A 20176-nucleotide genomic window follows, 5' to 3' on the forward strand; every position below is an offset into this window, starting at 1 on the left:
CAGCCGCCGCTGCGGTTTTTCCACCCGCGGCTGCCGCACTGGATGGGCGAAAGGCGGCTGCGCATGCGCCAAGGCCGCCACCGCCTCCCCGCTCGGGCGGGGCGGGGCGGGGCGGGGCGGGGCGGGGCGGGGCCGCCCTCCGCCGCCGGGCGGTCACGTGGCTGCCCCCCTCCCCACAAGGGGGGCTGTTGGCAGCGGCTGGGCCCTCGCCTCAGGCGGGGTCGGTCGGGGCAGACTGAGGGAGCGCGGGCGGGCCCGGCCTCAACCCAGTGGGAGAGAGGGGCGGAGCATTTCCCGCCGGTAAGGGGTCGCCTGGCGGTGTCTGGCTGTGCTTGGCTCTGGGGGAAAAGGGCGGTGTCCTTGGGCCATGGGGCCCGCCCGCCGCTTTCTACAGCGAGGCCGGGCGGGCCTCGCCGTCCGCAGCCCTCGGCCGTCTGCGGCGTCTCCTGGGAAGGTCGGGATCAGCACCAGGCGGAGGTGGTGGCGGCCGCCTCGCTGCAGGGGAGCCCGGTGGGCCGGGGCCGCGCTGACGGGAGGCGGGAGCGCCGCCGGAGAGGCGGTCTCCTCATCCCTCTCGTGTGTATTTGTCTCTCCTGTTTTAAATTGCTTCTATATATAACTTCTCAAAGGGTCGGGTACAAAAAAAAGACAGAGCCTGAAAGTGGTTCATGGCCTGTTCACATAATAACTGTAATAACAGGTAGTAGTAACGATTTGCCCTAGACACCATCTGCTGTCTCACTCACAGGTACCTGGGCTGGTTTTGGAAATGTATAAAACCACTTCAACTTTCCTGGGTGGAAAGCAGTATTAGTCACAGTAGGAACTAGTAACCGGGTGATTAATGACCTGCATTCAAAGAGAATGGGATGAGTTATCCTTGAGGTGCGGGTCTGAGGGTGCGGCTGTGATGGTGTCCGGCTGCTGCCCATGGGAAGGCCTGGCCTCTCCTTTGCGTGGGCCCTGTGTAATTGCGCGACCAGCAGTGCCAGGGGGTACTAAATTTGTGCTTTTTGGCAACAAATAGTTACTAGGTTGGTGTAATGTAGAAGTGCACCCTTCCCTGCCAGCCTGGGTGCTCTAGCAGTTCTGTGCTGAGCCAGTTCAAGAAGCTGACCTGGCTGAAAATTAATGGTTTTGTTTTGTAGTTAGTTTTTTATTTGGCTGAGCTTTCTTTGGTCACGGAAGGACCACCCCTGACTTGGAGTAATTATTAGCTAACCTGCCTTTTTTTTTTCTCTCCCCGTCCTTTGTGGTAATTTAGTGTCTTCCCAAACTGCTGCAGTGGAGGATGGCAGTCTGAGGTGTGGCTTGGGCTTGGGGATTTTTTTTTTTTGGCACCACTGAATTTGGAAAAGAATATTTAGACACAGTCTTAGCATGACACTGTTAGGTTTCAAATATTATTTTATCCAAACTGTTTTTTCTTTGTGTTTAAAGTGGACTGTGAATTGAGCTGTAGTGAGATTTTACCATTGTTACATGGCTATGTGTGCGCTTCTAGCACTTCATGTACACAATGATACAAATATTAGGAGGCTATAGTATACTTTACAGTTTTACAATCCTGAATCTCTATTTACTGGTAATGAGGAAATGAAAGGGTTGTGGAGGTCAGAATCTGAAGAGATTATTACTGGCTGTCTTCCTATATGCTCTCTGGGATGGGATTCCCAAACTGTCACGCATACCACTCATAAGTGGTACGTAGCTAGCTACAAAACTAGGACCTGCTGTTGGCAGTATTCAGCAGAAGGGAGAGGAGGAGGAAAGTGAAGAAATCCGTGCTTTAGCACACTTATGACTGAAATTCGCAGATCCTCTACAGCAGAAATATGAACAATAACACCAAATTAACATACAGGTGTGAATTGTGAAAATGTTCTCTGTTCAGGAAAAGTATATGCTTAGTTTTCAACAACTAAGGTAAAACTTGTATTCACACGTTTACCTGAATTATTTTTTTATATATAATTTAGAAATAAGTTATATTAGACACTTTAACTAATACTTTTTTATATTGCTACTAGAAAAATCATTTAATTTTTCCTGTATATTTAAGAACAAACACCTCAAATTCGTAAGCTTTAAAACCTCAGATGATTAGAGCCAGAAAAAAATATACATGAACCAGATCGCAACTAATTTGTTTCTTGTATGAATAAGAAAATACCTAAAAATTGGATAAAACTACAGGAGAACATATTTAGGAAAACTAAGGCCGTTTTTTAGGTGTGATGGGTATAGGAGCCACTTTGAGAGATCAAAAAATTACAAACTAGTCCCTATAAAATAACATGAAACTTTCAGAAACTGCTTTCTTACAGAAACATGGCATAATCCAAATAAGGACTCATCAGTTATATTTAATGTACTCCTGTATTCATCATCTGCTGCTATGCACTTGTAAAACATCACATATACCTATGTACTGTACTATACGCTGAGACTAGTGACACTTACTGGAGCAAATAAAAATGTGGTCTGATCTTCCAAAATTCCTGCAATTGTGAGTCCCTTACCAAAAAAAAAAAAGTGAATATTGGTTTAGAGAATGTGTCTTAAAAATGGCAGTAGGTACAATTATGGATAGGTACATATAGGAGCATTGCTACCAGTCTAATTTAAAATGCAGAAGTGTTTGTGGGTGCAGCCTTTGTGCTGATGAAACTTGTTCAGAGTTACAGAACAAAATCTAAAAGAGCTGTGTTGTGGTAACTGCAATCAAAGTATTTTTTAATTTGGCCAGTGCTCTTAGAAGTGAATGCATGAATATGAAATCTAATATCTGTAAGTGAAAAAGAAGACATCACCACCAGTTGTTGTTCTTGTGCCAGTTCTTCTACTTTTGCAGACATGTAAAAATGTGATCTTGCATATTGCATTGTCAAAGACACCAATAGTCATCATGGAAAAGAATTAAAATTTGCTTTAATTGTTCAGAGTAGATAAACAGAAGAACTGAGTGAGGAGTCATCCCTTTCTGCTCTTGTTTATCTGTCTTAAAATATTTTAAATAGTGATAATCTCTTCTGTACACAATCGTTCTGCTGCAAAGTATTTTTTACTTCAAAGTTCATTCCAAGCGGAAAGATAAAGTATTAAGGATTCAAACAAGCAGCTCCAAATTTTTTTTTAATTTTTTTTCACCTTCTTTTTCCCTTCCTTTCCCCTCCTTCCTTCTACCCCAAATTAGAAACCCATTTGACTAGTTTTATCCTGTAATTACATCATAGGCCTGATTCTTCACTCTCATGTGTCTAGCCATTTATACAGTGGGTGTACCTAGCCTGTAGTCAGTGTCAGGCCACAGGAACAAATATGACCATGAAACTATGAATAATGATGTGGATGACAGTTGTTGCTAATAGTCTTAACCTTAGTAGATAGTGGAATGAGCCTTGACTAATGATTTTATATCTCTGGTTTTTCACTTGTTTTAAGATTCACTTGGTGTATGAAGAGGCCACGTATGGAGTAGATGCCCTTAGACTAAATTCAGGCTAGTGCTAGAATTATAGAGAGTGTTCAGGCTGGAATAAGATTTCATGCATAACTTCTTCCTTCATAATACTTGATGATAAAGGTAAAGTAAAATGTTTTAAATTAGCAATACCATTACAGTTTTTGCTGTGGCACTGTCTATAGCCAGGCTCAGTGCTAGTGAACAGGCAGCTTATCAGGCTACATACAAAGGGTAGTAAAACCATTCCCATTTCAGATTAGCTGGTTGTATTAGGGCAAATCCACACACACGCAGCAGTTCACAGCAGCTCTTCTGCCATGTAATGCTTCAGTCTTGATATTGGAAAAAGGCTAGGAATAACACCGTGGAGATATTATCTTTAATGCTATCAAATTTGCCTATTTAAGATGATCCCATCTGTTTGCCTTGGCTTAGAGGTATCAGTCATGATAGAATTGGTAGTAGCTGAGGGGAGGGGTGTGCCTTGTGGCTTGTAACCTCTGGCAAAGAGGCAGCGTGCACAACTTGATGTGGTGCTGTCAGCATACAGACCAAGAACCAGTCATGTCCCACTGATTCTTGAGAAACGTGCTTGTTGACTTCAGCAGGTTTTGTGCTGGGTGTGTGAGGTTGAACAAGTAATCTATAAATGATTCTGTAAGGTTATTACAACTTAAGGATGACTTGTGAAATGGAATTACTGATATTCTAGCCTCCTAAACCCTATGATATTTTATTAAATATACTTCTTTATAAGTAATGGTAAACCCAGTAAAACTGTAAGATTTAAGAAATTATATTTTAAAATAGGTATTATCAAGTGAGTGATTGTCTGAATTATTAAACCTCTTTGGCATTATTACTGAAATGTATGTATGTGGTTTCTGCAAGCTAGGAGTTTTCTCAGAGCATAATCTTGGAGGGGAGTATGTTCTTCCTGTTTCAGGATGATAAAAAAGTACAAGAACAGTTACATAATTATTGTATTTCAAATTCTTTATTAATTTGTAATCAGAAAGTGCTGAGGCATTTAAAAGGGACAAAAACAGTTTACCAACTTTACAGATTCTAGTAGAGTAATAAGTCAAAAGGAAAATAAAACATTTTATGACATTTTAACTTGGATTGTCCGTGATTTTTGATATGGTTAAAAATTAAAACAGGTAAAAGGTAGAGTAATAGCTATTTTAGTATATTTACTACTAAATCTGCACAACCAAAAAGCTGCCCAATGAGAATCAAATGTGGTACCTAACCGTAGCTTCTCTTAATACTTGGATGTTACTGGTTTTATTTCCTGAACTTGGCTTTGACCTATTGGAGCTCCATGAAAGGGGGGGGAAAAGTCTTCGTCTTTCCCCACCCAATTCCACTGAGACACCAACCATGCAACAGATCTGTCTCTTTCCTGTGGTCTGTGAGAGGCAAAACCTCTCATCTCCCTTGACAGTGATGGCTAGTTGGTTTGTTTGTCTTTTTCACTGGTTACTTTGGTGTCTTCTGAGATTTTTTTTAAATTAATTTTTTCAGTTTTTTAATCTAGTTTTCACACTGGCTGCTTTTGCGTTCTGTCCATCTGCTGGAATTGTGCTTGTGCTAGGGGGTTTAGGTGAGTTTTCTTCACAGGTGTGCTGTGCAGTACTCCTTAATTCCAGTGCTTTCTCTTTCTTGACATTACACTGTTGTCAGGTTGTCTGTGAAGAGAGCAAATACCCTGCTATAACTGATATTTTCTTATTATAAACTTTAAAAAATATGAAATAGATTCTACCCTCTTTCAGTAAGTGAAATCTGTGTACTGTTTCTTTTAAGGCCACCTAGTGCCTGATGTGTTTTCTAAGGAAAATCCTAAGCATGATTTTATGGATGTAACCTTTAAATTAGTAAATAAATAAGTGTCTGGTGGGAAATTTTCATTAAAAAAACCCAAAAACAAACCACCTTTGTACAAAAATAAAATGCAATGTTATTACCATTATGGTACCTGTTAGGTAATGCTTTATTTATGCTCCAGTTCAGAGGAAAATGGGCATGACTAGTTTTCAAATTGTACATGCAGGTATAAGAAGTTTAAATGAGTTAACAGACTTTTTCACGAAGTCTGAACAAGTGCGAATACTAAATTGTGCGCTTTTTTGCTGTTGAACTATACTCCATTGAAGTGACTGGCTGATTTTTTTTTTTCCTTCTGCTTCTACATGTGAAGAAAGATCTGAACGTTCATAAAAGCTCATTTGTTTTGAGCATACACATGATTTATTAGCGGAGCATGAATAGACTTCAGTTCCCCATCTTTTGGCCCTGCTTTCAGTTTCCACTGAAGCCTATGTCTGTCTGAATGAGACCAGCAGTAAATAGGAGAGAATGCTCTGTTAGAACAGTAAAACTCTGGTGTCATTTAATCACAGCAGAAATATTTTTTGGAAGGGGTGGTAGTGAAAATGGATGAAGAGAGAAAAGCAAGGGAATAGCATAGGACACTACCCAACGAAGGATTTTTTTTCTATGTATCTTCTTTGAAACATCATAATCCATTTTTTCACTGACTTCTTTAGGCAGTTTCTCTGTTTCCCTTAACTTCCTGAGAAATTGCGTATTTTTGAGGAAATTTTGATGATTACTTTAGGGAGCAGGTGTAAATAGCTGGTACACTGCTTAAAAAGGGGCTGTGGAAAGTGTGTATCAAAGCTTTTTATTGTAACCCTTCATTTACACATAGTGACCCTTGATGGTGTTGGAGATTTTGATTATGCATGCATGGTAAGGTCATCACAGCCTGAGTGCATAGAACTCATTCAATTCTGTGTTGGCATAACTTAATTTATTTATAATATTTTCTGAGTAGCTTTACAAGATGTATGCCTTACAGTTCGTTTGAAAACATTTTCAATATACAAAAATGTATAGGATGTCTAAGCCTCATATAGAACAATTTGATTTAAATACTCGCATATTTCAATATATATTAGAAACATGGAAAGAGCAACAATTATTTTAATAGTTGCCTTAAACTAAATGTGTGTGTGTGTGTATATATATATATCTTAATAGAAACTTGTCTCCAACATTTTAAGCTTTAGGTTAATCATGTGTGTAGTTCCCATTTAAAAATCAGTGGTGCTACTGACATGATTAAATTTGTGTATACAATTGTGTTTATGGATTAAGGGTGTCATGAAGAATATTAATTTTTTAAGAAATAACCTGGATGATTTCTTTCTTCCAGAAAGTCTCAAAAGATTGTTGCCTACAAAAGGTTTATACATATCTGGTTATTCTGTCCTCATATGGTATTCTTGCTATATAGTAGACATGGCTGTGTTAAAGCATAGGGTGTTATCTCGGCTTTCTCACCTGGGCAGGGAGCAGTCATGGGTCCACTTGTTGGCACAAGGAATAGAAATGTCCATCATCATCACAGATGTCAGAAACAGCCCTCTCTTTTTATTAGCCAGCGTAGTTAAATACAAATGAAAGAAGGGGGCAAGCAGGCTGAAACTTGTTGTTCAGGGAATGTTTGAGCCCTCTTTGTGATGGCTACTGCCCTGGAAGCAGTCTGAGACAGGCAAAGTACACCTGGGACTCCCACTTCTGCACAGTACTTCATAATGCCTTCATGATCCAGGGTTTGTCTAACAGCCACAGCACAGACCTTATGGGTGATAATTTACTAAATGAGGGAAGAATCAGCTTGGGGAAGAGTATGCTAGTAGGCACCGTGTTGAATCAAGGGAATCATTATATGAAACAAAAAAAGCAACCCCTGGATATTTTATACAAGAACAGGGACTTGCTGGGATATATACCGATCAGTTTGGAGAATGTAGGGTAACAGAACGGATTTCATTGCAATGAACCCTGTGTTGATATAGGTCCAGCTTGTTCATCTGAGTATTTTGCTATGCATAGGGCAACTGTTGAAACTGGGTACTTGGGAGTCTCTGTCCCAGCTGGTAGTATGCTCTTTCAGAAGTGGCAAAAGCAGTAAGTTGTGGGCAACAGAAAAGATGGGGAAGCAAAAACTGGCTCAGTAAGAAAGTGTATCCAAGGTGCAGGGCACACTGCCGTGTGTTATTCTTTTATCGCCGAAGTCTTAAGTGGTATTGTACTGGTATAATTAGGAGTACTATTTGACTACTTTGAGTGAAGAGATGAACTGAAGGTGGGATACTTACAAACAAACTGATGAAAAATAAGAATTATAAATGCTATTTATGTTGTAGTAGGTCGTAGAAGTTCTAGGCAGAGGTCAGGATGTCACAGTGGAAACGCAGAACAAACCAGTAGTAGGTCGTAGAAGTTCTAGGCAGAGGTCAGGATGTCACAGTGGAAACGCAGAACAAACCAAACTGTTTTAGTTCAGAGTCAGAATGATAAAGTTTTAGTTTTTGTAAAACTAGGCAAGCAGTTACAAATAAAGCTTTGATATTATTGCATTGCTCTGATTTCACTACTTAAGAGAGCCCAGTCCCACAGAAATATCCTCGCTACTGCTAGAGAGCAGGTTTCCTGCGTATCAACAGAAGATTAAGAGCCGTCTGCATGGAGATGCTCTGTGTCTGTGCTTCTGCTGGCTCTTTAATCATTGAAGGAAGACTTGTCATGCTTCCCAGGGCCAACACCCTCTTGTAAACACTGACTACCTTTGTGGTTTCTTGCAGAGCAGACGGTGTCAGTAGTACAGAAGCCTTTTTCACTACCTTGCCTTTTTGCTCCAAGTTCCACTGATCTGGTAGGAGCTGTTTGTTCTTACTTGTATCTTCTCTGGCTAGCCATGTTTTTCCCAGTTCAGGTTGTATAGTGCAGAAGTGCTCTATTTTCAAGTATTTACATCAGTAATATCAAGGGGATCTGAGCACTGTGACTTATTCCAGTTCATACAAACTCCTCAAGAATGGTAAAGTCCTCATATACCCAGCACATTTGGCTGAATTACAAGTAATGTCAGAGGAACTGTTGTTTCATAGGATTACTTAGTTTTAATTTGCATTGAACTGTAAGGTAGGTAGAGATATTCTGGGGGATACTGTGCTCTAGGCACATTCTCCTGAGGGAAAACCCAAGTTAGTCAAGAAAATGAGCAGAAACATTTCTAGGCTGCTCTGTCTCATGGTATTTTCTGGTCCTGTTCCTTCCAGTGTTTCCTTTGAAATTACCTCACCAGATCTATTCAGAACAGTTTTATAATTTATTGGTATGTTTTCACTGTCTCTTTTAGTTTGGATTGCTAGAATTCTTCCTCTTGGGCATAAGCCTAAGCCACCACTTTTTCACATCTTAGGCAACCATCATAGCCTTCTTGCTTCTTGACATCTCTCTGTTGCCTGAAAGAGTGCTTCCTTAGCTTCAGCTCCAATCTGTGGCGTGCCTGAAATCTAATTTCTATGTATCTTGCTAGTTGCCACAGGAAACAATATTGCTTTGGCAAGGAACTGTGCAAAATGACCTTGTCCTAATGGGTCATGTGCCAAAAAAGAAAACCGGAACACTGAAATTGGACTTTTGCACAGCTTTAAGCTTTGAATCATTTGGTTAAAAACAAAACAAAAACAACTCTGCATAATTTAACATGGAAATTCTAGGCTTATGTTTTGTAAGAATAGTGTGTTAAACTTAGCCAATTTTTTCACAAGCTGGCCTTATACCCAAGTCAGCTGAGTTGTATTAAGAATTAGCACAAATTTAATCCACCAAATTGTTTAGCAGACAGAATCCCATGAGTGCTTCATATGCATTTCATGCAGTCTGTCTTAAAACAAAAATACACATCTGTGGAGTCTTTACCATACAGCACAAAAGTCTCCTTCCACACTGCAATACTTCAGACTTAATACCAAAGGGTTAGAAAACATATAATGATCTGAGCTGTCAACTTGCTAACCAGAGACTTTTTTCAATAAAGCAACTAGAAAATATATGAAGTGCTAAATTGTTTACCATATTTAGTGTAAATTGAAGTTATTCCAAAACTTGGAAATATGTTTTAAAACTTGTAATCTGCATTCTTTTGAACTGGGCATTATCATGCTGGATTTTTTTTTGCAGCCAAGTTACAAATCCCAGAAAAATAAGGTTTGCATGGAAAGTTCTTGGCAGATCTCTCTTGGAACAGCGCAAACAAAACTGCTTAACAAGGAGGCATTCATTATTTCTGTCTTGTTACCCTCTGTTATTACAGAGTCAACAGCTGTAAGGTTACTGGCATCTTTGAATCTTTCTAACAAAAAGCATAGGGAGCACTCATTCACGGCTGGTAGTGAGCGATATGTTGCATTTTTGAGGCTTACTTTCTTTTTAATATCTATTATGCTTCATCAAGCTGAGCTAATGCATTGTCGGCATGTTCTCACAGTAAACAAAGTTTAGGAAAACAACTGAATTTCAGAAGGACAAATCTGTTGGTTTACCTTTAGCAGCCTGTGGTCCTGAAGTGTGCAATTAAATCACAGATGGACAGCTTAGTGTCACTATGTCATGAGAAGTGGTGGTTTGTCTGTTTAGTACTTATAACAAGTAATTGATAAATACTGCGAGTGATTCACAGAAGCAAAAGCTCAAGAGAGAATTAAAGGCTTTATATTTTTTTGAACTTTGGTGTTTCTCATCTCTTTTGGTTATCTTGAATACCATAGTCTCATATAATTAGTGTTTATTAGTATTTTTACTTATTCAATGCTTTCAAGTTCTCAGTTTTATCACACCTTGTCTGTATTTGTTTATGTCTAGCTTAAAAGAGAAAACAAACCATTCTCTCTTTCATGCAATAAAACTTAATTACACAGAGTTTTAGATGTATCCCTTAAGACAAAAGTACTTCAGTTTTCTGTTTTCATATTTAATAGTATACTTCCTTACAGAGCTTTGTAAGAGCAACATCCATGAGAAAAATCCATACACTATCATGTGTTTGGTGCAGTGCCATTCTCTGACTGATCAGAGGAGCCAAGCCATGTTCTGAGAACGTTTTCATCTCATTTTGGGTAGATGGGGATTTTGGCTGGATTTGTGTGAAGGGATGGAGTGGAAGCTGTTTTCAGACGAGTCATTTCTACTTCATCGGTTTGGATTTGGGGGGGATAGTTTTAATTGTTGTGCTGGTACCAGCAAGGGCTGATTTAGCTGGAAGTGAACTAGGAGGTCAATCATTTTGTCTGAACTGGGTTTCTCAGAAGAACATAAACGAGAGCTCCCCGAGAAACCTGTAAGTAGAGCCAAGTTTTGACATGGTAAGTATTCAGAGGTGGACTGTTAAGGCTTAGGGTAAGGTTAGTTTGGCATTTGCGTAGACTTGGTCCCCTCTTCATTTACCTCATCTGTCTTTGGACTGATGCATGGGACTTTGGTATTCCCAGATTGGGATATAGCCTAAAGCCTTTTACTCCCTCACTGACAAGGGACTTTATGCCAGAAGATAGGTATAAATGATGCCGAGACCTGCTCTTCGGTCCTGTTACTTTGTCATTCTTCAATCTGTGCTTTTTGGTCTCAGTAGGATGACTGTTACACATTTATTTACACAGTAGTATTTGCCTGGGAGGGCAGTTCATCTTTGCTGTGAGTGAATATCAAAGTGCAAGGATGAATTCAGTTTAAATATATGATCAGATTAATGATAATTCTTTTCATTGATGAAGCAAGAAAAATGAATAAGCAAATTAAATTACTGGAATTTAAAAAAATGTTTTCACTTACAGATTACATAGGTGTTTTAACTCCTTAAAATTTGAGTAGTGTGTTGGTTCGGTAGTGACTTGATCATGGCATGTTTAGCTATATTGAAATACATTTTTAGAATTTTTAGAATGTTGCAAATGGCTATGCGTTATTTAGTAAGGAGGAACTGGCGGAAGACTTGAGCCCTGCTTTTCCAGCTTCCCAGGGTTATGGGTATTTGAGTTTATGAAAAGGAAATTGTGTGTGTGTGTGTGGGAGGAGCATTAACCATAGCAAATTTTAACAAAATTTTCACTCATTATTTTCTTTGCATAAGAATTAAATAGGAAAAACATATCTAGGGAAGGAACAGTGAAATTGACGCACATGTTTTGGAGATAAAAGAAAGTAAAAAATGGTTTGCCTTTTGAAATTGAAGCCATCTGTTATACTTTTATCTTTAAAAATCGTGGACAAATGGCCTACTTGATGACCAAGTATTTATATTCATTACAATTCTTTTGGAACAGATTTTAGCTGAAGTTGTGATTTTTTTGGTAAACTAAGTCACAATTCTTTTATCTTCTGTTTTGCTTAGCAGAATGTACAATGTCTTTTTTTAGCACGTGACAAAGATCTGTGCTAGTGAAATTAATGGCAAGTACTCTGCAGGTCTGCAAAATTAGTATCGGAGACCTGCAGTATGAGTCAGAGGAAAAAAAAAAAATATCCATGAGGTGAGTTTTTTTAATTAAACTATTAAGACTGCATTGAATGCTCTGTAGACAAAGAGTGACATTTGAGAAATTTAGCAATCCGCAGGCTGGAGCCCAACAGTAACAGTCACTTAGAACAGTGGTGAAGGCTGACACAAAGGAAGCTTTTTGAGACCTGAATCCTGGAGCTGTGTTGCCACCAAGCCTTATGCTGGCAGAAAGTACAGCAGCTGGAAGGATCCTCTGTTTTCTAACAGCTGCCGGTGGCTTCCAAAGGCAATAGTCACAGCTGGCAGTCACTCAGTAAGTGGGGACATCCTGAATTTGGCTTCTACTCTGGCAACAGTGAGTTGGCTTTTTGTAGATGCAGTTATAGCCTTTCCATGGCCTTTAATAATTTTTGTGTGAGGGATTCAACTAGGCAAATTTTAGACTTCATGCAGAGAAAGAATAGGGGCCAAATATAACATAGGGAAGTATGAAGGTTAAAATCAGATTAGTATTGGTGTAGATTTTAACAGGATGACTGGTAAGAAGTCTAGTTTCTAGCCAGCTCTCTTGTGTGTTTTCCAGACCATTCTTTGTACGGTGGTTTCTGCTCTCAAAACTAGCAATGCTGGTAGGAGTTTTAGAGGTGGAAAGGGAAACTTATTATCCATTTACTCAAAAGGCTGATGATGTAAATTTTTCCTTCAGTCTGTCACACTAATGGATTATAACTGTGCTGCTTCCACCTGCCTCCCTGTAGTACAAATGCAATGTACCAGAGCATAAACTGTTACATTTATCATACTTTCTGATTAATTGAGAAAGGTCTTAATCTCTTAAGAAGTGATATGGTAGGAAAGAGAGTTTACTCAGGGGGCAGGTGGTCATATTCATCGAACACAGGTCATCTGGCAAACTGGAACTTAATGATTCCTGTTGTCTCTTGTGGATTTTCTTTTCTTCCTCTCCCATCCTTTTGTCTCAGACCCCAGAGCCTTGAGGGGGGAGCAGGGGCAGGGGGAAGGGTTTAATTTCAGTAAGTGCGTGTTGTGGGAGTGTTGTCTTGTTTTTAGAATAGATGCCAATTTCATATGCCTCCAAACAGCCTTATTAATTGGAACACAAATCTAAATGGCAAACTGGTAAGCAGCTTTCAAATATAATGTTTTATATCTTCTCAGAAAGAAAAATGGATTAATGTGAAAGGAGAGAACTTTTCATTCTGAATTCTACATCTCTAATTAAGTTATATTTCAAGATTTATTTAATCTTGTTAATTTCCACCTGAATTCTCTAAGAATCTGGGTTCTGGTTTATTGCTTACTGAAGTCACTGGAATTTTAAAATTGTCTTTGCAATCTCTTGATCAAATCCTTATTCTGTACATCTTGGAGACCCAACACAGATTTGCATGTTGGTTTAAAGATTCTCATATCCTAAAAATGTTCTTTTGAATTGTAAAAAGTTACTCTGTATCTTGTACAAAGAAGCTGGTAATTGCATTCAGTGTAGTTTTTACAGTTGTGCTAAGGCTATGGTGATATTAAATTAGAGAGTCCATCAATTTTTGAAGTAAATATTATATGCAGTATTTGAGCATATAATCACATACATTAATTATGTTCATAATTTTTGCATGATTTGCCCTGTACAGTTATTTCCCTATGGACTAGTGGCATTTAATGATGGGCCTTCAGGGCAAGACTGCTGTTTTGGTTTGTGTTTTTTTTTTTTTTTTAAAGAAAACCTACTGCAGTAATATGCTTCAAGAATTCACATTTAATTAGTTTATTTTTTAATTCCAATTTTACCACAGATTTCTGCAAAGACTAATATCAACCAATATTTGCTTACAGTGTGTCTCTTCAAACAAAGAGAGTGCTCAGGAAGCCTGAAAATCTTAGTCCAAGACTTCTTTTACCAATTATTTGCTTTCAAAAAGCTTAGGAGTTGCCTGTATGGATTAAGCAAAATTAGAAAAGCTAGGCCTCAGAATAAGTATACTGTACTAGCAAAATCTGTACTAAATCAGGACATCTTGTATGAATATTATCAGAATTAACTAGTTAATGGTTAGCCACCATTATTTATTTTTAGATTATCTTGATATTTCCTGTGTGGTTCCTTTAAAGCTGTAATTTGGAAGCCAGTGGAGTCATTGACTCACTGATTCCTTCAGTCAAAGAACTATTCCTTAAGTATGGTTTGGGATGCTGTTGACTACCTACCTACAAATATGCTGAGTGGCTTCAAAATCACAAAATGTTAAAGAAGCAGGAAAATATTTAGTTTCATTGCATCAGGTGGAGCAGATATAGGCGCCAATCCCCGAGTAAACATTCTTTGACCTCTGTGCCGTCTGAATGTAAAGAGATTCCTCCTCCCTTCTACCCAAGCAGTGGATGTTTTCTTAGCTGCAATTATATGTATTGGGGCACGCTTCAAAAAAAAATAGTTCAGGGAATAAATTTTATTCTTTAAGTGACATCTTCATAAACTTCATGCTCTTCAGCCATTATAACATTAAAAACAACATTAAGGCACTGGGATTCCTTAGTTTAGAATAATGATACATAGGATACATGTTGAGATATTTAAAATAATTAATAGCATAAAGGAAAAAATCAAAACTATTCCTCTTGATGAGACACATTCTTTTGAGGCACACTTCAGTTTTCAGATCTGTCAGTACTGACACTTGCCACTTGAGGGAGTGATGCATTAGGTGCTATTTGGGCACTAATGTGAGTCTATTCTCAGCAGTTTTGCATACACTGGGAGCTCACTCTAAGTGGAATATTCAGACATCACATGAGGATATTTTGCCTACAAAGGAAACTTAAAATGCACTGTATTAAAATGTTTTGGACACTAACCCTTTGGGATGTATTTACCAGTTAATCAAATCACTGCGTGGAACTTGAGAACACCCTGCTTGCCAGATTCATGGAGAGGTGCCTACAGGTTGTGTTCTGGTACAGGTTTTAATTAACAGGGTCGCTCTGGGAGGTATCGCTGTGGACAGCTGAGGCATATGCTACAGTCAAGCAGCTCTTTGAAATGCTTGTGACACCGTCTCTGAATTAGTATGCAGAATGCCTGTTTCTTATGGATTTAGTGTGCCTGGGAGAAGAGGGATTTCAGACTCCTGCTTTAATCCAATCTTGTTTTCCTGAATTATTTATTATTTGCAAGTGATGGGAAAGGTTGGTTCATGCTTCTAGAGAATGGCTGTGAGCTGTTTTAGGGCAAAGTGCCTGTTTTTAAATTGAGGGCAGGAATTCAAGATGCCACACTTGCTTTCTGTATATTTAGTACAGAAACACCGAGTGAATATAGATAAATCTTCTTGATATAATTTAAACTAGACCAAAAAGTGTCATACCTTAGTACTAATAATTTGTGCTTGAATTATTGTTTTCATTATTTATTTTGACATTTAATCAATAGTTGCTATCTTTGTTATTCTAACAGAAATTTGCATAAAATTGAAATAATCTGTTGCTGTAATCTACTAATCTACTATTAATCTATGTAGTAAATCTATGTTGGTATGTATTAGTCCTTTTGGATATGTGGGTTTGTGTGTGCATTCTTACATTTCTGTAGCTCCTAATATTTTAGAAGTCATGCTGAAGAGGCGTATTAATTAAAGCATTTGAACAGGGGGTTCTACATAATACTTTCCTAGGCTGCTATTGTACTGGAACATAATCAGCATAGACAAGATGAAAAAGTTATAAATTCTTGGTGTTTTACTAAGTAAATGAAATAACAATGTGACTATACAAAATACAGATGCTACTTTTTTTTTTTTTTCTTTACATGACCTGGAAACCTTAAGATTTTTCCATTATGACATCCCCGGATAAATTATCCAGCATGTGCAAAAATGACCGTACTAATTGTTAATGGTTTTCTAACAGGACTTAAACACAACTTTATTCAGCTGCTGCTTGAATTAACTAGTTTTATAAGGAAGAATACCAAGACAAAACCCTTGTAGGATATCTGAGAGCATCTTGTCTGGGCACATTTTATACAATCTGGTGAACTCTAAAGGTACAAAACTTGAAGTTCAGAAATCTTATTAAAATGTCATTCACCTCAGATCTGATTAGTAGCATCAAGAGCTGAGAGGATAGGAATTAAATTGACCAGGGCTATCTGTTACTCTGACATCTTTCAGCATTCAAAAAAAGCTTAGGAAGATGACTGGACTAGAATATTTATGCTTTATTCCAGGAAAAAAGGCATTTATTTAGTGAGCTCACAAAGCACAGTATCTGTTCCAAAAGTGTTTTTGGTACATCTATCCTGATTGACTTATCCATGTAAATAAAGAATAACATACTGCATTCTGTGGAAGCTTGCACTCCTTTTCAGTTGGGAGTGCTTACTATAAAGCATATGACAATTTCAAAGCAGAGCATGTACTTTAATAATTTTGAGAAAGTAATGCATTTATGAGTACAGAGAGGGTCAAAGCAATAGCTGGAAAAAAAAATCCATTTTGCTAGTACTTTTGTTAATACCTGACTCATCATCATTTTGTTGGAAGAAAGACTGAACTATCAATAGCTGTCTAGCCCCTATGAGTTTATGTAGTTGTGTCTTGCAAGTATTCACGCCTCTGAATATCCATAGAGTCCTTTTCTAAAACTTAATTTCAAGATCTACTGTAGTCTTTTTCAGAGAAGGGGAGTGAGTGATGGGGAAACCCCAATTACAAGTCTGTGCAAGACCTTTTCCTCTTACCCTGCATTTTTTTAGTGTCCTTAAGACTTTTGTCAAGGAACCTCTTAACAGCTTTTGGAAAGTCAAGTATTCTGTATCAGTGACATTTCCCATAATCACAGAGGTGTCAGCCTTTTCTGGTAATACAGAACTTTTTTATTAGGTATTAACAGTTGTCCTTATTCAACAACTCTTTAAGGAATCCTAGATAATTGATGTTGTAATGAAAGAGAGGGAGACTGCTGTTTTTTATGAATAACATAATCCTGCAGACTGCTCAATACTTAGCTTCTTTTAGTCTTTAACCAGCTTGAATAATCTCTGTGACCTCCTTTTATCTTTACTGCTGTGATGAAGTCTCTGTTCATCTGACACTATTTTATCTACAGAAAATAAAGCTATTAGTGTGTATTATAAACAACAGTAGAGGCAGGTTTTCTGTTTGGAGAATGTCAATTTGTGTTGCAGTTATAATAATTTGTTATATAATAATGATCTTATAAAATGCAACATAGTGTGTGTATCTTCAAAGTGATTGTAAAAAAAAAAATAAATCAGTACGTAATTAGAAAGTGTTCATTACTAACAAAATAGTGTTCTCATGAAACAAATGCAGGGTACAGCAAAAATTGAAAGTCATGCATCTGTAAGTGAATCATGGAATACACCCACTGACTACATTATTCCTTCCACAGAAACGCATATGCTAGACTTCTGCATTTTGCAGCTTAGAACAGCAGGAATATGTACTATGAACAAAAAAGCTAAGTAGCTGTATTACAGTATGGACAGTATTATTTAATCTCAAGAACTTGAATGTGTCTGTGTAATCAAAGTGTGCAAACTCTTCTCTCACAGCAGGTGAGGGCAGAATGGTAGCTTTCACAATACAACAGTGTTCTTACCATAATAAAAAGGTACTTTAATTTTCTTTAATTAATATTTCTGTCACAGAAATCTACTGTTAGCAAAAAATAGAAATAGCTGATACATATAGGATGTTTGCATTTTGGTATGTGGACTTTATAGAGTATGAAGCATCTCGTATCATATTGAATACTGTTGAAATACTGGTCTTTATTGAGAAAATCATCTTTTGAATTCCAGGAAATGACCTTGTAAAAATGGAAGTAAGAAAAGGAAATTAGCTTATGTTAGAAACTCTCCAGGAGGGGAAAATGAAGAAAAGAAAGTCAGTGCAAACAAAGTGGACTGGCAGAGGCTGAATCAGAGAAAGGTGGGGATTTTCACAGAGAATGAGGAATGTATGGAGTTTGGGTGAAAGGTGCCTGACAGTTTTTTCAGGTCTAGAAATGCCCACTTAATCTTTCTAGGAGTTTAATAGTCTCTTCCAATTGTACCAGTTCAGTAAAAATCTCATGCAGACCCAAACCCCTTATTTGCACTAACTTTGTCTTGCTACTGTGGTAACCTACTGTGGAGAAATCCAGCATACTCTAAGACAGACCATGTTTCAAGCGTGACTAGACATGAATGTTACAGAATTCTGCAGCCAGCTGCTCAAAAGCCCCCAGCTTTGTGTCTGTCTCTCTTTTAACCCCATTCCCACGGGTTCCTCTGACTTGTCCTCTGAAACGACATTAAACTGTATTTCCAAAGGGGCTGCTAGCATTTATGGATTCTCTGTTTTAGCAGGAAATGGTGGTGGTCACCAACAAAAGCAATGATCCAGAAAGAAAATGTAACTCCCCATGAGTATGGATGCTTTCAGGCTAATGGGATCAGTGTCAGAGAAGGATCTGTTTGGGAGTATCTGGAGCGCCCGGTAGTACATCAACCCAGATGGCTCCCAGCAAGATTATCCTTCCCATGCACCAAATAATTCCTGGCCACCGGGTACACTTTTACTTTGGGAACTCTCTGATCTTCCTGCTTGTGCTCAAACCCAGCACCTCCTGCAAACAGTGCTGACACGGTGACACCACCTCAGGGTCCTGAGTACCTGGGGCAGGCTGACTGACCTCCTGTTGGTGAGCAAACACTTGTGTGCGTGTGCACCATCTGGCGACTCGGGCTGGAAACACGGGAGGGGACCCCGCAGACCTGAAGCGCGCAGCAGCCGCGCCTTCAGCTCCCCTAGGCCGCAACCGAACGCAGCGCTGACATCACCCGGCCCTGCGCCTGTCCCCTCCCCGCCCGAGTGCGCGGGCCCGGACACCCGCCGGCAGCGGGGAGCCCGCCCCGCGTAAGGCCGCGGGGCTTTCCTCTCTCGCCCTCGGTGAGGTCTCCGCGGCAGCGGGTAGGGCCCGACTGCGCCGCGCCGCTCCGTTCCGTTCCCGTGTGGCCGTGAGCCCCCGCCCCGTCCCCGCCGCGCCTGCGTGGGGCCGCCGCCATTTTGTGAGGAGAAGCGGCGGGGCCTGCGGCCGGTGGATAGCCGTACGTGAGGCGACGTCCCTCCGTCGGCAGCGAGGAGGAGGTGGGGACCGGGCTCCGCCTCGCAGCAGCGGGGCTGGGGTGCGGGCGGGTAGAAAGGGCTCCGCGCCGTCTTGGCCTCCCGCGGGCGGGGTCGCTTCCCAGCGGGACGTCCGCTGGTAGCGGGACGGGACCGCCCCGAGGAGCCCGTTGGGGAGGGATCGTCTTTTTAGCCAGCCTGGCACGCTTCGTGAGCGCAGTTTGCCCCCCTCACCTGAAAGGCGACCGAGTTTGTGAAGAGGTTTGTTGTGGGAAGGCCTCATTAGGTGCGAAAAATGAAGTGTTGGGATCTGGCGCCTCATCCAAGAGCGAGGGGAGCAGCCGCCACCCAGGCACGGCGGGTCTCCGCAGCGGAGCTCTCCTCTCCTCACCTCACCTCACCTCACCTCACCTCGCCGGGGACACTCCTGCCGGTGCTGCAGAACCGCTCCGAATTGCTTTGAGTTACGCAGAAAAATAATCAATCAAACAAAAGTTGTCTGTGAAAGCAGAGGTAGCGTTGTGTATTTTTAGAAAGCTGATGCAAAAAGAAGTTGACAGAGACTGGTATGCGCAGTCCGACTAATTCGGAATAAAATTACGGTATTCTGTGCGCTTTGTTTACCGATTGTACCATAGCAAACGATTGGTGAGAACATCTGATGCTTTCAGAGTCAACTGAAAATTTCAGAGTATAGAAGTTACAGTCACTTATGGACACTTAATTCGGCGTCCTTGTATTACAGCAGAGACTTGGAAAATTGATCGCGTAAGTCTGCTCTTCCTCTGACACCCTGAACAAACAGAGGTGGACTCTTAAACAGATCTGCAAAGCTTACAGCCTTCTTATATTTGAGTGGACTTAGAAAAGGACAGCAAAAGTAACGGTCTTGGGTGGGTCCTGTACGAAAGATCACATCCTTTACAAAATTGATGATTTTGTTTGGTTGGGGTTTTTTTTTAGTTCAGAAGAATGCATATTTTGTTTCTATATCACCAACTCTCAAAATGGATAGATTTCCCAACAGATAGTGAAAATCAAAGTTTTTGTGCAACTGCAAACGTCTAATATTGAAAACTAACTGTAGGTGATTCTCTCCATTGTTCAAGTATTGCTTTACATTGCATCAACATGAAGACCAAGATCACTTTTAAACAAGGCAGTTTCTAGATCTTTTCAGGGATTGAAAGTTGGTTTCTAGGT

The 20176-nt window shown here is 39.8% G+C and overlaps 1 protein-coding gene across 9 annotated transcripts in view; it reads left to right on the forward strand.

The window, feature by feature from the left end:
- The first annotated feature begins 174 nt into the window (after window positions 1-174).
- DDX59 (DEAD-box helicase 59) overlaps window positions 175-20176 on the forward strand; it is a 28949-nt gene continuing 8947 nt past the window's right edge. The window contains exons 1-2 of one of the 9 annotated variants that reach the window (XM_063344261.1): window positions 194-300; window positions 18214-18820. The gene's annotated coding sequence lies outside the window, so the exon portion shown is untranslated. The other 8 variants (XM_063344266.1, XM_063344262.1, XM_063344260.1 and 5 more) reach the window with 8 other exon arrangements.

The sequence above is a fragment of the Chroicocephalus ridibundus genome, chromosome 8 (genome assembly GCF_963924245.1).
Source record: "Chroicocephalus ridibundus chromosome 8, bChrRid1.1, whole genome shotgun sequence".
NCBI classification, from domain to species: domain Eukaryota; kingdom Metazoa; phylum Chordata; class Aves; order Charadriiformes; family Laridae; genus Chroicocephalus; species Chroicocephalus ridibundus.